Below are 12073 nucleotides of genomic sequence, written 5' to 3' on the forward strand. Positions count from 1 at the left end.
ACATAATGGTGGCAGCATCATGCTGTGGGGATGATTTCTGGCAGCAGGGACTTTGTAAAATGGTTCAAGTAGAGGGGAAGATGGATGGTGCTAATTACAGGAATATTCTTGAGCAAAACCTGTTTTAGTCAACCAGTGAGTTGAGACTGGAATGGGCGTTCACCTTCCAACAAGACAATGTCCCAAAGAATACTGCTAAAGCAATACTCCATTGGCTTTAGGTGAAATATGTATATGTAGTATGTATATGTAGTGGAGAGGCCTAGTCATACCCAGAACTTAATCCAATTGAGAATCTGTCGTCAGACTTGAAGATTGATGTTCACAAGAGGAAACTATCAAACTTGAAGGAACTGGAGCAGTTTTGCCTTGAGAAATGGGCAAAAATCCTGATGGCAAGATGTAGAAAGCTTATAGAGTCTTATCCAAAATGACTTGCAGCTTTAATTGCTGCAAAAGAGGTTCTCGAAAGAAAAGACTTTAGGGGGGTGAATAGTTATTTTATCATATTTAAACTAAAAAATGAGCATGAGTTGGTATGCATGCAACTTATAAACGCATGATCACACTGGCCATAAGATAAAGAACATACAAGATAAAATAATATGGATGTATACCCTACTGTAACTGAATAAAAGCATAGTGCATATAAATAAATATAGGGTACTTAGTAAACACTATTTTTGATCAAAAAAGCGTAAAGCCATTCCACCGTGACAAGGTTTACTTAAATTTGGACTGTACCTAACATGCTCTAGTATTAAAACCTTACCATGTGTCAACACAGATCTACTAAAAAAGATCTAATAAAAGTTCAGATGTTTTGCATATCAAAATGGCCATTTTGATACCTGCCCAGTAGCCACTTCACACCAATCTCATAATACTGGGTCCTACTCTATCTCTCTGGTTTTTTTTTAACCCAGTATAATAAGATGACATGGCTACTGGGCAGGCATGAAAATGGCCATTATGATATGCAAATCATCTTAAATTTTTATTAGATCTTTTTAGTAGTTGAAAGCTTTGGCATTTTAGTGTGCGGCTGTTCCTTCTTTTGCTATTTATTCTGTCTCTTCCGAGAAGCTGTGAATCCCAAGCGCTCTAATTATCAGTCCCTTAGATAACTGTATGATTGTACTCACACTTCAAAGCATCAACAGATAGTTTTAAACTCAGCCAAACGATGACTTGTAGAAAGACCAGGACCAACGCTGTAGTTTTCTTCTAGAATCTTGTATTAAGTACAAAGTAAAGGCAGGTGAAAAAGAATAATCTGTACAGGGTTGTAGACATGTGTCTTCAGCAATGGTTCCTCTCTAGACTAAACTGAGGAAGAAAGGGAGGAGCATTCTATACAGAAGCCAACTAAGGGAGGAACATAGGGACAATCTTCATACAGTCTAAATCTACCTGGTAACAATAAGGAATTTCCTGATAGGAGGAAAAATATGCAATGCAAGAAATATATACAACAGGTTGTTCCCATTCATGGGACACAACACTATTATACATCATGATCAAATGCGCACCTGTTCAAATTATATGTTTTGGGGTGCTGTCAGTCTGTTTTGTTTTGTATTTAATATGGAGTCATGTCCATGTCTCCCCCATTAGGCACAGGTGTTTTTATCCTTTTGTAGCCGCTCTCTCTTCGCCCATACATATAGGTTTTTTAAAACCCAGAGAAAGGCAGCAAGATAGATTAGAACTCTCTCTCTCTTTCTTTTAATAATTTTGGTTCCTAATTGACCTAAAACAGGAAAGGTTTATCCTGATTTCATGTTAGATAGTGAGAAAAACATGCAGATGTGTCTTTATAGAGAGTGAATGGAAAATTCTGGTTTCAACTGTATCTATCTCTATCCATCAGTTTATCTTTGCACATCTTTAACACATAAAAAAACATTAATTTCAATGTCATGCGTTTTTTTTCGGATACGTGTCACGGAAGTCATCCAGATAGCACACTGATGTCACACAGACAGCAAACATAACACACAGATGACATACATGTACACATGGATGGACAAAACGGACCGTGTAACACGTGTTTTTCCACTGGCCGTGTCACGGGTGCCTTAATTGAGCAGTGGCTACATTCAGAAAATGAACTTATATCCTCCCTAGTTTCCCGCTTTCAGTCACTGCTCCATATACTATGTGCAGCTGTGATCACTCCCTGACACTTTGATATCCTGCTGTACACACATGTGCTGCTCACAGAAAGTGCAGGCTGTGCATCAAATTGTCAGGTAGTGATTACAGTGATAGTCATAGTATAAGGGTAGATCACACATCTGTTTGTTGTGGTTTAAACATGCACCATAATACATGGAGTAAGGCCGGAGTCACACTTGCGAATAATTTGCACGAGTCTCACCTCACCCGGCTCGGCCACACACTCTCTGGACACGAGCTTCTCAGTTGCATAGAAATACATGCAGCCGACCCGCTCCTGTCAGGAGAGTGTGCGGCCGTACCGGGTGTGGTGATGCGAGACTCTCGCGTGTTACGCGCAAGTGTGACTCCAGCCTAATCTTGAGTCTCCTGACCTGATCAACCTCATAGGAATATACGAGGCAGCTGACTTCGGTCAGGAGACTCGCAGTCACCCTAAGAATCATGTGTTCGGACTACGACTAACGGATGTGTGGCTCTAGCTAACCCTATGACAATTTTAGAGGAAAAAAAGCATTTGATCATGGCACTGCCCTGATTGAAAATGTGAGTCACTTACCGCTTAATGTCCATCTTGTTCACGCCTTCGGTGTGTCTGGTGGTGCTCAGCCATGAATTCTCAGGTGCGGGGATGAGAAATATTTGTGCAGCAAACAGACCGTCGGCAATCACCAGTGGTAAAACCCTTCTTTTATTGCAGAAACTACATAAAAAACAGTAGTCGCAGTACTGGCAGTGTGAATGGGGGAGAATGAATTATAGGTACAGTGGACAGGACGACGGCCATTTCACTCTGGTCTGCACTACAAGGGGTCCAATGGATTATCATCCTGTCCACTGTATCTGTCATTCCCTCTCCCCCATTCATGCTGCCAGTACCGTGACTGCTGTTTTTTATGACGTTTCTGCAATAAAAGAAGGATTTTACCGCTGGTGATTGTGTGACGCCCTGGCAAAATCAGGTAGTCACAGATAGGCCCCTGCACAAATACCATCCCCCACTTTGGAAACACACAGCCGACCTGAAACCCTAGTCACCCCCCTTAGGGAAAGACAGACACACCAGTGTGCGGGACCAGGCGGTTGGACACGCCCACCCAGGGGTCTAGACAGCCCGGGGCGGGAAAACAAGCAGAAAAGTTTGGAGTTCAGTTTGGAGAGAAGTGTGGGCTGCAGCTAAGTGTAGCCTCAGCAGAGAAAGGTCAAGTTGAACGGTGCCAGAGTAGGAGCCCTGGTACCTTGGCTAGGAGGCAGACGGTGGTCTCCATCAGCAGGAGACGGGAAGACAGCTCGGCAGAACCGAGGTGAACCGGGACAGGGTTGTAGCCCGCCGGTACCGACACGAGGAACCGATCCGGAAACCGGCGCACTCAGACCCTGAAGCCAGAACCGGAAACGAGCGGCCTGGTTAATTAACCGATTGAGGCCAGGACTAGCGGACCTGTCCCACCCAAAGTCCCTCATAGAAGACAACAGCCCACCGATAGGGATAGGGGGTCACCGCCAGGGCCCATATATCCCACGGGCCAGCATCTGCGGGCACGGCTCCTCAGGCCACATCCAGCCGGGAGCGGACTCCTGAGTTCCAGACTAGGAAGTCCACCTACACAAAGTCAGTGCAGAGGAAAAAGATAGAGACCACCAGCCGGGTGGGGGACCCGAATGCAACCGGCCGCGGCGCCGGCCACCAGCACCTTGGTTTACCAGAGACTCGTGTGATTTATTGACTGTGAGTAAACAAGCATCCCCTTGCCGTCGCTATACCCTGCACCAGACACTGGGTCCCGGGGCAACCATCCCTACCCACGGAGGGGTTAACATCTAGCTGCCACCACATCTCCCCGGGTGCCCCATAACAGCAGCAGTGGTGTCCCAACTCACCACACACCGTGGGTGGTGTCACGAACTTAATACGGCCTAGCCCATACATCTACGCCCCCCTTTTTATTCGGCGTGTCCGCGAGACCCCTGGGTCCAGAGACCCTCGAGCCACCACCCCTGAAGGCCCGGATCCGAGCAGCGGCGGCCGCTGGCACGGGGACGGCACAATTGCCCCTGATCTGTTTGCTGCATCGACATTTCTAGCTAATCCTATATCTACAGGTAAAATAGCCTTTATGGAGCTGACAGGTTCCCTTTAAGAAATGTTTTCTCTGTAAAGCTGTAGCGTGAAACATAGATGACTGCAATTAAGAAGTCTGTCCTTGATTCATGCTGCTTGCGATTCGGACAATATGAGTCACTTGATGGGTTTGCTTTAAATAGTAGCAATTTAGATGCCTGCCATGGAGATAAATCATCACCTATAGCTCTTACACAAAAACCCCTTTAGGTGTTATTCACATGCAGAATTGGTGAAGAAATCTCTGTCACAGCCTCAGTCAGAAATATTTGTGCTTCGTAAACAACACTATTCACATGTATGCAACAGATTTTTAGTTGCATATATTTGTACAGTAAATGATACCATTGTTGTAACAACCTGATCTATCAGCATCATAATGTAGGCTGATTTGTTAGTTTAGGTTATTAGATCCTGGGATGAGCTGGGATTTGATGTTGTAATGTAGATTTTGAGATAATTTGGAAAACTTTGCTGATGTAACGCATTTGTACACCAATTCCTTTCTTTTTGATATTTCTCTTATTATGGCAGGTCTTTATGGAGACCCATCAGTTATGTGAAACTGAAAATACCACTTACATGCCTCACTAATATCAACAAACCGGCTTTGCTCCCCTGAAACTCTCTTAGGAAGAGGCAATTTAGGCTCAAACGGTCCAGCGACCCAGACAGATTGCTCAGGTATGACGGGCTGAGCATGCTGCTGTACTGCCTCCTTTAAATCAGCACCTGAAGAGACATGATCTGCAATCGTCTTTCTAGTACAGGAATTGGGTCCATGCTGGAATGAAAATGTTAGGCCAACTATAATGTCATGGGGTGTAAGGGGATAGCAGAGGACTGGGGCTTCTAGACTGACCCTCAGGCTAGAGGGGCCCTAGCTTTCCCTACTCCCAGAGATACATCTAATGGTGCAGATGTTTGCACTGCCTTCCTTGCCCTGCTCCTGGCCAGCCTTGATCTAATACACACTTCCCCCACCCCAGGAGAGGTGCGGGACAGGAGTGGTTGAACCCACAGACATGGACAAATGGGAAAACCAAAACTTGATCACACAGCTAGCATGCATGGAAATATAAGACAATACGTGATCAGGAGGAAAGTAAGAGTAGGGAGAAGATAACTAGATGGCATTTCCGTAGCACACCAAATAGAACACAGTAAATCTCCAGCAACAGGAACACAACAGCACACTGACAGTATTAGTGAAAGCTATAGTTGGCATGGGAAGACAGATTCCTCCATCTTAAGAAGGTAGTAAGTGACTGTGATAGGTCTTCCACAACATGTGTTCAAAAGGTAACCAGTAGGCTAGCAGAAATTAACTCCTGCTAGCCCGATCACTAATGAGCACACAGCTGGTTGATGCTGCTGCCTGCCTGTGCAACTCAGAAACACCAGAGAAAGCAGTGTGGAGTGCAAGAGTCTGTAGTCTGAACAGCGTTTGATGCCGCCATGACACTCGGTGAGTTTAGGGCCAAACACCATGTGATAACTGTGTTCATGTGCTGCTCAGAATGAAGTCTCACACAGCTATCAAAATAGTGAGACAGCAGAGAGCCAAGCTTCAGTTTGCCTTTCTTTAAAGGCATGCTACTTCATGAAGTTAACCAGGAGGTGATAGGTAATCTTTAAAGGGAACCTGTCACCAGTTTTATGGCTTATAAGCTGCAGCCACCACCAGTGGGCTCTTATATACAGCATTCTAACATGCTGTATATAAGAGCCAAGGCCGCTGTGAGAACATAAAAAACACTTTATAATACTCACATAAACCGGTCGCTGCGGTGCTGGTTGGCTGTTCTCCGGGACCGGTGCCTCCTCTCTCGGCCATCTTGCTTCTCCGTCTTCTGAAGCCGGTGTGCATGACGCGTCCACGTCATACACACTCGCCGGAATTGAGGTCCTGCGCAGGCACACTTTGATCTGCCCTGCTCAGGGCAGATCAAAGTATTGTAGTGCGTCTGTTAGAATGCTGCATATAAGAGCCCACTGGTGGTGACTGCAGCTTATAGGCCATAAAACTGGTGGCAAGTTCCCTTTAAGCTATGCATTCTAATTAGTTTTCAAGCCACCAAATTAATGACTTTTTGATTTTTCTTTTTTTAATCCCACCTGCCATTTCTTATCATTTCAGCAGGGCACAATACAAACAATTGGATAAATTGATCGTTTTTGTAGCCATGTACCTTTATTTAAACCATTACCCAAGATAACATGTATGTGTAAAAGGTAAGACACATTAACATGGTTCTTTTGTGAATCCATGTTAATTTCAGTTCCTTGTGGTTACATTAAATACTAAAGTAATGTACTAATGTGAGAAACTTAGCAAGACACAGGTTGCATTTAGACAGCAGATATATTCTAGGTTATATTTATCTAAATACAATTTATTATATTTAGTCAATCATAAAATATTCACTGTTGCCTTCCACAGTTACAGACAGGAATTTGCATTTGCATTGTTATGTGTGGGGAATTTTTCTCTGCCAAGATAAGGATTCCAAGGAAAGTAATACCAAGTAACAGCTCCGATAAACCTTCCAGATGAATTTAGAATTTTCTCCAAAATTTTGGCCCTCATGAAAATATAATTCCCACAAATTCTGGGATAGAATTCATTGTTAAACTTATGGCCACGTGCACAAGTTGAGTATTTGGCGAGTTTTTTTACCTCAGTATGTGTAAGCCAAAACCAGGAGTGGGGAAAAATACAGAAGTGGTGCCCGTATTTCTATTAGGCGGAGGCCACACAGGATTACTGCGAGTGCTCGCATTATGCTCTGCACATGCTCACATGAATAGCCATATTTTACTGCTATTCACAGATGCCAGGTGACAATAACTCTCATAAGAGCAGCTGGCTCCATGTTTCGCTCAGTGAGACCAGGCAGCTCTGATGAGAGTTTGGCCGGCTTTGCACACTACGACATCGCAGGTGCGATGTCGGTGGGGTCAAATCGAAAGTGACGCACATCCGGCGTCACTTGCGATGTCGTAGTGTGTAAAACCTTTTTGATACGATGAACGAGTGCAAAAGCGTCGTTATCGTATCATCGGTGTAGTATCCGACATTTCCATAATGCCGGTGCAGCGACAGGTATGATGTTGTTCCTCGTTCCTGCGGCAGCACACATCGCTGTGTGTAAAGCCGCAGGAGCGAGGAACATCACCTTACCTGCGTCCCGGCTGCTATGAGAAGGAAAGAGGTGGGCGGGATGTTTACATCCTGCTCATCTCCGCCCCTCTGTTACTATTGGCCGCCTGCCGTGTGACGTCACTGTGACGCCGCCCGGCCCGCCCCCTTAGGAAGGAGGTGGGTCGCCGGCCAGAGCGACGTCGCAGGACAGGTGAGTGCATGTGAAGCTGCCGTAGCGATAATGTTCGCTACGGCAGCTATCACAAGATATCGCACGTATGACGGGGGAGGGGACTATCGCACACGACCTTGCAGCATCGGCATGTGATGTCGTAATGTGCAAAGTACCCCTTATTGTCACCTTGTATCTGCGAATAGCTGTACTTTACTGCTACTCTCAGTCACCAGAGATGGAGTCCTGGATCATGGATTATGTCGGAGCTTTGTGAGAACATTTTTTTTAAATAAATTGGTGAACGAGGGAAAGTGTGGGGGAGTGTTTATTCAAATAAAGCTGTGAGCTGGGAATTTTAAGAAAGGAAGTGCCAAATAACCATGGGCATTCCCAGCCTGATAATACCAGCCTGCAGCTGTCTGCTTTACCTTGGCTGATTAAACAAAATGAGGGGACCAGCATTACCATGATTTGCAAGCAAGCCTCACATGTTTAGTGGCTGAAAAATAGCTTCAAAGCATAATGCTCAAGCGCCCCCGATAGTTGGCCATGTATCGAGCATGCCGAGCACCCTGATGGTCAATCAAGTAACGAGTAGTGCCATGCATGCTCATTCATCACTAGTTATTAGTATTGTAGATGTTTTTTAATGATCATTACTGTAGTATTTGGTCACTCTATGGTGGTAATATGTGGAATGATCATTGTGTATTTGTATTTGTTCATTGTATATGCTGTTATTTGCTTACCTTTTGGTAGTAATATGTGGTGTGGTCATAGTGTAGTGGTATCATCCTTTGTATGTAGTACTATTTGTTCACTATGGGGTGATATGTGGTCTGGTCATGGTGTGGGGATATTTGTCCTTTGTATGTGGTATTATTCATCACTATGTGATGGTAATATGTGGTCTGTTCATGTTGTAGGGGTATTTATCCATTGAATATGATATTCAGTTTCTATGTGATGGTAATATGTGGTCCAGAATTATCCTTTGTATGTGGTATTATGCAGTCACTATGTGGTGTTAATATAGGGTCTGTTTATGGTGTTGCGGTATTTGTCCCTTGCATGTCTTGCATGTGGTATCATTCGGTCACTATATGGTGGCGAAATGTACTCAAGTCATGGTATGGCTGTATTTGTCCGTTGTATGTGGTATTATTTGGTCACTATGTGGTGATAATATGTGGTCTGGTTAAGGTTCAGCAATATTTGTCCCTTGTATTTGTTATTATTGGTCTTTGTATGCTGGATTGTGTTGTGTACAGAATTGACTTGTTCTCTCTCATATGCATAAAGAGAAGATTCTTTATTTCCATTATAGAAAAAAATTCTCAGAGGTTTAGCCCCTCCCTGTCCTCTTACACACTGTAATATAGTAGCAAATATGCACCTACATAGGTTCTCTGGTTAAAACAAGTAATCGCCTAGCCACAGTATAAGTGATAACCTATTGACTGGTGAGGGGTCAGCTGCATTCCTATGGGCAAAATGTGGGACTTCTGTCCCCATTAGGATTGAGCAGTATGTACTAACTCCACTGCTGATGCATTAATGCACTAAGTGGCTACTGAGTGCTGCTCTTGACTTTTTCTGACAACTCCAAAGACAATGAATGGAGCAGCGGTCAGACATTAAACCTGTCACTCCATTTTAAAATGTGGCCAAAAGTGTCCTGTTAGGGATAAAGTTCCCAATTCTTCCAATTAGTGTGGTTCCCAATGTTTGGATCCCAATCTAGTTTCCATGATTAACACAATTGAAAAAAAAAAAAAAATTAGTTACTCTTTCACCTTATTTAAATGCTATGGCACAACCTGAAGAGGGCTGTGCACATAAACCATTCTAGAAAATTTGAGGAACTGAAACCCATTTTCACTGGATGTTTACTCATTGTGTTCAATAAAAGACATGACTAGGGTATTGAAAAGTGTCTACGACACTAATGAATACAGACTTAACTCTGAGTGACTATGGAATATATATGGCCACAGCAGCCTTTATTAAATATAACATGTAAATGAACAAAATAAAACATTAATTTTGCTGAGGAGATTTTGTATGGACTACCAACACTGAACAGTACCAAACACTACAATTTCCAGTCACACCATGCCAACTCGGGGTTGGCAAACCGTCATGGTCCTGCCCGGACAATTATTTACTGTATGCCAGGAACCACCCCAGTGGGAACTAACCACACATAACAATGAGGGGTCACCATACCTGCAATGTGACCCCGACCCCATTCTCCAGTGACAACCGTGACCTCCTCACTTCTAAGTCAAGAAGGTACAAACCCTTGCGCCAGAGAGTCCCACAAAACCTTAACCGCCTTACCCACACCTTCTCTTGGGTTCAAACACCAGAGATCCAAACCCACCTTGTTCAATTGCACCACATCCTTTCTGAGGAAATCCGGATCTGGAACTCCAGCTCTCTGTGTTGCACAACCAGGCCACCATTCCTAGTAACAAAGCTAGATACTATTCTATTCACCCACCCCCTTACTTTGTTGATCCTTTCAACCGAATGAACATTGCGCCAAGTGAGACGGGATGAAATCTCTAACCATACCAAAACGAAATTTGGAAATAATGACCAAATGCAAAGCAAGTCGAACTTAATATCCCTTATTAAATCTCTGGACACCTTATTCCAAGATTGTTACCTCCAATGTGTTAAGGGTGCTTTACACGTTGCGACATCGCTAGCGATGTCGTGCGCAATAGCACCCGCCCACATCACTGTTCGTCATGGGGGTGATCGCTGCCATAGTGAACAATATCGCTACGGCAGCATCACACGCACATACCTGCTTAGCGACGTCGCTGGAGACATCGAACAATCTCTCCTCTAAGGGGGCAGTTCGTTCGGCGTTACAGCGGTGTCAGTAAGCGGCCGCCCAATACCAGAGGAGGGGCGGAGATGAGCATCCGGAACATGCCGCCCACCTCCTTCCTTCCTCATTGCCGGTGGACACAGGTAAGGAGATGTTCGTTGTTCCTGTGGAGTCACATATAGCGATGTGTGATGCAGCAGGAACGACGAACAACCAGCGGCATGCACCACCAACGATATTATGAAAAGGAGCGACGTGTCAACGATCAACGATTTTTGACGTTTTTCGCGATCCTTGATTGTCATTCCTTTTAGTCACACACAACGATATCGCTAACGGCGCCGGATGTGCGTCACGAACACCGTGACCCCGACAATATATCATTAGCGATATCGTTGTGTGTACCCTTTACACCAGCACATCTGTAGTTCAGTCCAATCGAGAATAATGATTCAGCTGCTGGAGGACCCATTATAACAACCTCCGAATCCCAATCCAACATACTCTCACTTTGTTCCTGTCAAGTCTCAGTAATCTACCCTCTGCTCATGCATCCGCTCTTAAGGCCGCTTTACACACAGCGATATCGCTAGCGTGCATACCCACCCCCGTCGGTTGTGCGTCACTGGCAAATCGCTGCCCGTGGCGCACAACATCGCTAACACCCGTCACACTACTTACCTGCCTAGTGACGTCGCTATGGCCGGCGAACCGCCTCCTTTCTAAGGGGGCGGTTCGTTCGGCGTTACAGCGACGTCACTAAGCGGCCGCCCAATAGAAGCGGAGGGGCGGAGATGAGCGGGACAAACATCCCGCCCACCTCCTTCCTTCCTCAATGCGGCCGGCCGCAGGTACGAGGCTGTTCCTCGTTCCTGCGGCGTCACACATAGCGATGTGTGCTGCCACAGGAACGACAAACAACCTGCGTCCTGCTACAGCAATGATATTTGGGAAATGGACAGCGTGTCAACGATCAACGATAAGGTAAGTAAAATTACTCGGTAACAGTCGTTCGTGCGTTTCACAAGCAACAACGTTGCTAACGAGGCCGGATGTGCGTCACGAATTCCGTGACCCTAACGACATCGCGTTAGCGATTTCGATGCGTGTAAAGCGGCCTTTATAGCTCACCAGATTAAAAACGAGTGTCCCACAATCCAAATTAAGCACATATCTGAATTAGCAGGGGAAGAAACAATTAGAACATGAACATATAAAGAAACCGCACTAACAGTGTAACGTCTCATATATGCAGACACACATAAGACCTACTGTATATCTATTCGACTCCCAATAGACAATTTCATATCGCTGCTGCAGTTGCAGCACCAATTCTAAAGGAGTGAGATTCAAACTCCTTACAGTTTAGCCTCAACCTTTACGAAAAACTGCAATAAACTGAAACTTAGAAAGGGTCTTGCCATCTTTATGAATAAGATAGGAACAATTTACTAGTTGTGGTTATCCAGATAAAATGAGCTGGGTTAACAATCCCTGACATCACATCAGCCACACATCTACAAAAAATCCAATCCATTAGCATAATGTGACATGCAAATTCAATTTTCCTAGAAGAGACTGCAGATGCTTCAATTGCACATTCCT

This window comes from Anomaloglossus baeobatrachus, chromosome 2, assembly GCF_048569485.1.
Source record: "Anomaloglossus baeobatrachus isolate aAnoBae1 chromosome 2, aAnoBae1.hap1, whole genome shotgun sequence".
In the NCBI taxonomy this organism is placed as follows: domain Eukaryota; kingdom Metazoa; phylum Chordata; class Amphibia; order Anura; family Aromobatidae; genus Anomaloglossus; species Anomaloglossus baeobatrachus.